Source organism: Chrysochloris asiatica, unplaced genomic scaffold, assembly GCF_000296735.1.
Source record: "Chrysochloris asiatica unplaced genomic scaffold, ChrAsi1.0 scaffold00001, whole genome shotgun sequence".
NCBI lineage: Eukaryota > Metazoa > Chordata > Mammalia > Afrosoricida > Chrysochloridae > Chrysochloris > Chrysochloris asiatica.
The window spans coordinates 28,485,898-28,492,416 of NW_006408519.1; the positions used below are offsets into that span (position 1 = coordinate 28,485,898).

At 37.5% G+C, this 6,519-nt stretch overlaps 1 pseudogene; it reads right to left on the minus strand.

The window, feature by feature from the left end:
- Positions 1 to 2,857: 2,857 nt before the first annotated feature.
- The window catches only part of LOC102833306, a 4,429-nt pseudogene continuing 767 nt past the window's right edge, over positions 2,858 to 6,519 (minus strand).

A 6,519-nucleotide genomic window follows, 5' to 3' on the forward strand; every position in this document is an offset into this window, starting at 1 on the left:
AATAGGGTATACCCTTTGGTCGGTTGATGATGCATGGAGGGGATTGTAACCATGGCAATGAGATGGTATACAATGGAATGAATGTAAAACTAAAGTTCTCTCATGTAAAATATCATATAATTCACAATAAAACATGGGGGAAAAAAGCACAGTACATTAGTATTATTATTATAAAAGTGAAGTTAAATAAACACGTTTTCAGATAAGCAAAAAATGAGAAAATTTGTCACCAGCAGACTGAATATAGGAAATAGTTAAGAGTGCTCTTCAGCCACAAAGAAAATAATCTCACTTGTAAACTCACCATACAGCAAGAAGTGAAAAAGGAACAATAGGAATTTATAAATATAAATAGATACTGATGGCATAAATAGTATATGTTGTGAGGGTCAATTCTGATGTATGGACAACTATTGGAAATAGAAAAGAGAGAGGAAAATCTTTATCAATTGAAAAGTTAATTGACAATTTGCTTATCAGAACCTCTATAGGATAAGAGTGGCTATGAACCACAAAGTCATCGATTGAACAGTTACTTCTTCAGAAGTTGAGGCTTTTTGTTCTGAAAAAAATTTAGAGCCTCACAAACCCGGGCGTGGCACTGTTGACTAATATGCTGTACTGCAAAGTTGGTTTGAACTGCAAGGTCGGTGGTTCAAGCTTCCCAGCTGCTCTTGGAAACTCTATACTTGCATCACTATGGGTTGGAACAAAGTCACTGCACTTAACAACAGTAATAACACTTCTCGGTCCTGTTTTTTATTTTCTTTCTTTTTTTTTTTTAATTTAAATTTGTCTGCTTAGCAAATACTGAACAATTTCAAATATTTCCTAACGTAATATCTAGAAGTGATTACAGCTCATTTTTATTCTGATCACTGTCCTGAGGACTCTGACTTTGGGTATAGGTTGCATCCAGATTTACTAGGCAAATCATTTAAGCAATTTCCTAGAAGTCTGTATTACAGTATACACATATTTATTTTTCCTCCTAAAATTTAAATGAATAAGAAAACAAAAGCCTATTCTGTTTCAAGATTTGGGGCAAATATAACTATAATATGATAAGGCTTTTTGGAAAAGTTCACTGCAATCAAACCCAAGAACAACAACAAAGACTATGTAGGCATTGTGTAGTGCCCCGTCCATGGATGCTGCAGTTTGTTCTTGGCTACGAAATGAAGGGTTGGCAGTTCACATCTATATAGGGAAAAGCCCGGCAGTATGTTTTCATAAAAATGACAGCCAGAAAAACCCTGTGGAGCCTACTTTTACTCTGTAACACATAGCTTCACCAGGAGTTGGACTTGATTTAATGGCAATGGATTTAGATTTTCTTTTCCTGCTTTCTTTTTTATTGATTTGCTACAGCCTCTGATTATAATGCAATGGGACTAAGGTACATACTGTATATTTTATTTATTAACAGTTTTTTTAAAGCAACAGTCTTATTTTACTAATATTGAATGAATGGGTGCTCTGTACACTAATTCTGACTCAAACCACCAATACTTAATAAATCACATTTATTTTTCTGAGCAACTCATAAGTGCAATATCACAAATATTGTTATGCCCACATATCTCCACACTGTATTATTCTTCCTTTGAATGGCACTTAGCTTAGAAAGCATTATTTCATTTTGATTTGGATTGTTATTGTTGTTGTTAATTACCATCAAATCAGTTCTGACTCTAGGGACCCTGTTTAGAGTTTCCAAGGAGCAGATGGCGGGTCTGAACTGCTGACCTTGCACTTAGCTCTCCAGTGCTTATCCTATAGCACCACACAGGACTCCTTGATTAGTACATTGTTTTTTAAAAACAGCACTGATATACAATACCTCATTTTAATTTTTCATATAACCCTTGGACCTGAACTCTAGTTATGTGATTTGTTTGAACCCTAAAGATGTAACAGGGACTTTTCCTCTAAACTTTCTTAACATAACTCAACTAAGAAAACTGCATTAAATCAGCAGTTTAAGGAGCCTTGGTAGCATAGCAGATTATGTGTTGGGCTGCTAACCACTAGGTCAGCAGTTCAAATCTACCAGTCGCTCTGAGGAAGAAAGATGAGGCTTTCTGCCCTGTAAAAATTTATAGCCTCAGAAACCCTATACAAGGTCAATCTCGGTTGGAACCCACTTGATAGCACATCATCAGCATCTTATAATGAAATGTTCTAAGGCATTTTTTTATTTTGACCTCTCATTTGTGTGCAAAATTTTTATTGCAACTAGAAAAAACAATCCTTCAAAATCTATTATCTTCATCGTCTTATTTTTTTCTGTTTTCCTATATTTACTTTTCAACTCCATTGGAAAAGTACACTTTTTTTTTTTTTTTCTACCTGCTTATCTGGAACAAAACCTCCTTTTTATCACTGAAGAAGCTTTTTCTGACCAGATATGTGTTTTTATTGTTTTGTTTTGTTTTTTATTCAAAGCTTCATTCATTCATTCTTTCTTTTTTTTTTAATTTAAAAATTAATTTTTTTATTTTTTATTCCTGGTACCACAATTTACAGGACAATATACCTGATGTAATGAAAAGAAAAAGAAAAAGCAAAGGTACAACAGAGAAAAGACCTCCGGAATGCCCATCTAATTGACAAGACATTACATGAATCAATAGCTGCACTTTTTGCGCACTGTGGTTCTGACGGTCCTGAACGAGAAGGGTTTCCTGTCGGAGCTGCAGTAACTTTTCTGATTGTGTGTCATCGTTCCTACTGGGGCAGAGTTTTACCGTTTCTCTAATGTATTTGTGACGACTGTCTCAAAGTAACCTGCAGCTTTCCTGACAACTCCTCACTTTCTCTCCTGCTAAGAATTGTAACCCCTTTCTGCTAGTTTTTAGAACGTTCTGCTACCATATCCACCACTTCCACCACCAGATCCATAACCACCACCATAAGGACTGCCCGAGCTTCTTCCATCAAAACTGTCCCCACCCTTTCATGGGTCCATAATTTGATTGCTGTTGTCCACTATAATTTCCAAAATCATTATAGTTTTCACCACCGCCATCATATCCACCACCTTGGTTTCCATATCCTGGTCCACCACCACCATAGCCCCCTCTACTACTATAACCAGGACCACCTACATAGTTGCCACCATCACCTCCAAATCCATTCTATCCGCCATCACCACCATCATAACTACCTCTGCTGCCACCACCTCCACCATAGCCTCCTCTTCCACCAAAGTTTTGACCACGGCCAAAGTTCCTTCCACTACCTCCAAAGCTTCCTCTACAACCCATAAAGTTGACAGATCCACCTCCACAACCTCTCTGTGATCCAGCAGACTGCATCACTTGCTTAGAAAGGGCCTTTTTCACTTCACAATTATGCCTATTAATAGTGTGGTGTTTCTGAACAACAATTTTTCAACTGTATCATGATCATCCCACCACTCATCTGTCAGTTTGTCGTACTGTGGTGGCTTGTGAGTTGCTGTGATTCTGAAAGCTATACCACAGGTATTTTAAATACCAGCAGGGTCACCCATGGTGGACAGGTTTCAGATGAGCTTCCAAAAAAAGACAGATTAAGAAGGAGTGATGAACTACTTCTGAATATTTATCCACTGAAAACCTTGTGAATAGCAGAGAAACACAGTAAGATATAATGCCAGAAAATGAACCTGTCAGTTGGAAGGCACTCAAAATGCGACTGAGGAAGAGCTGCATCAAAGAAGAGTTGATGATGATGATGCGAATAAAGTAAAACCTGTGAGAGAAAAGCCCACGGAACCTTCATTTGCTGATGCAGCACAACTCAAAATGAAGAGAAACAGCTGTAAATATCCATTGAAAATCAGAACATAGCATGTACAAAGTATAAATCTTGGAAAATTGGAAGTTGTCAAACATGGGACACATAAACATTGATATCTTAGGCATTAGTGAGCTGCAATGGACTGGTATTGGCCATTTTGAATCTAATGACCACATGGTTTACTATGCCAGAAATGACAAATTAAAGAGGAATGGTGTTGCATTCATTGCCAAAAAGAACATATCCAGATCAGTCATGAGGTACAACACTGTCTGTGATAGGATAATATCCATGCACCTACAGGGAAGCCCAGTTAATACCACTATTATTCAAATGTATGCACCAACCACAAAAACCAGTGAGGATGAAATAGGAGAATTCTACCAACTACTTCAATCTGAAATTGATTAAACATGCTATCAAGAAGTATTGATCATTACTGGTGATTGGAATGCAAAGGTTGGTAACAAAGAAGAAGGATCAGTAGTTGGAAAATATGGCCTAGGTGATAGAAATGATGCTGGAGAACACATTATAGAATTCTGTAAAATCAATGATTGGTTCATTTCAAATACCTTCTTTAGACAGCATAATAAGAGATGACTATACACATGGACCTCGCCAGATGGAATACATAGAAATCAAATTGACTACATCTGTGGAAAGGGACGATGGAAAATCTCCATATCACCAGTCAAAACAAGGCTGGGGAAGACTGGATAAGATCATCAATTACTCATATGCAAATTCAAACTAAAACTGAAGAAAATGAAAACAAGTCCACGAGAGCCAAAATATGACCTTGAAATTATCCCACCTGAATTTAGAGATCATCTGAAGAACAGATTTGATACATTAAACACTAAAGACCAAAGACCAGAAGAGTTGTGGGATTTCAACAACATCATACATGAAGAAAGCAAAAAGTCATTGAAAAGACAAGAAAGAAGGAAAAGGTTAAAACGGATGTCAGAAGAGACTCTGAAACATACTTTCCAGCATAGCGATGCTAAAGCAAATGGAAGAAATGAGGAGTCCAAGAGCTGAACAGAAAATTTCAAAGATTAGCTTGAGAAGATAAAGCCAAATATTACATCAAAATGTGCAACGATCTGGAATCAGAAAACCAAAAGGGAAGAACACGCTCAGCATTTCTCAAGCTGGGGGAATGGAAGAAAAAATTCAAGCCTCAACTTTCATAATTGAAAGATTCACTGAGCAAATTATTGAATGATGCAGAAAGCATCAAGAGAAGATGGAAGGAATACACAGAGTCACTGTACCAAAAGGAAATGGTTAATGTTCAACCATTTCAAGAGGTAGCATCTGATCAAGAGCCAATGATACTGAAGGAGGAAGTCCAAGGTGCATTGAAGGAATTGGCAAAGAACAAGGCACCTGGATTTGATGGAATAAAAACTGAAATCTTTCAAGAAAGTGAGGCGGCACAGGAGGCACTCACTCATATCTGCCAAGAAATTTGGAAGACAACTATCTGGCCAACTGATTGGAAGAGATCCATATTTGTGCCCATTCCAAGGAGAGGTGACCCAACGGAATGTGGAAAGCATCAGACAATCTCTTTGATATCCCATGTGAGTAAAATTTTCCTAAAGGTAACACAGAAGTGGCTGCAAGCATACATTGACAGAGAACTTCCAGAGGTTCAAGCTGGATTCAGAAGAGGCTATGGAATGAAGGATATCATTGATGATGTCCAATAGATCTTGGCTGAAAGCAGAGAATATCAGAAAGATATTTTTCTGTGCTTTATTGACTACTCAAAGTTTTTCAATTGTATGGATCATGACAAGCTATGGACAATATCGTGAAACTCTTAATTGTGCTCATGGGGAATCTGTACCCGGACCAAGAGGCAGTTGTTCAAACAGAACTTGGGAACATTGAATAGTTTAAAATGAAGGAAGGTGTGCGACAGGGTTGTATTCTTTCACCATATTTATTCAACCTATATGCTGAGCAAATAATCCAAGAAGCTGGGTTCTATGAAGAAAAACATGGCATTAGGTTTGGAGGAAAATTCATTAACAACCTGCAATATGCAGATGATACAACCTTGCTTGCTGAAAGTAAAGAGGACTTAAAATATTTACTGATGAAGAGCAAAGATCACAGCCTTTGGTATGGATTACATTTCAATATAAATAAAACAAAAATCATCAACTGGACTAATAAACAACATTCTTAACAACGGAGAAAAGATTGAAGTTGTCAAGGACTTCATTATAATTGTATAAACCATCAACATTCATGGAAGCAGCAGTCAAGAAATCAAACGATGTATTGTATTAGGCAAATGTGCTGCTCAAGACCTTTTAAAAGTGTTGAAGAGCAAAGATGTCTGCTTGAGGACTAAAGTTCTCCTGACCCAAGCCATAGTATTTGCAATAACCTCATATACAATGCATGCAATAAGGAAGACTATATAGAAGAATTGATGCTTTTGAGTTAGTGTGTTGGAGGAGAATATTGAAAGTACCATGGGCTGCCAAAAGAACCAATAGATATGTTTTTGAAGAAGTACAGCCAGAGTGCTCCTTAGAGGCCAAGATGGGCATACTTCATCTCTCATGCTTCGGAAATATTGTCAGGAGGGACCAGTCACTGGAGAAGGATATCATGTTTGGTAAGGTGGAGGGTCAGAGAAAAAGAGGAAGCCCCCCAACGAGATAGATTGGCCAAGTGGCAGCATCGATGGACTCAAGTGTGGCA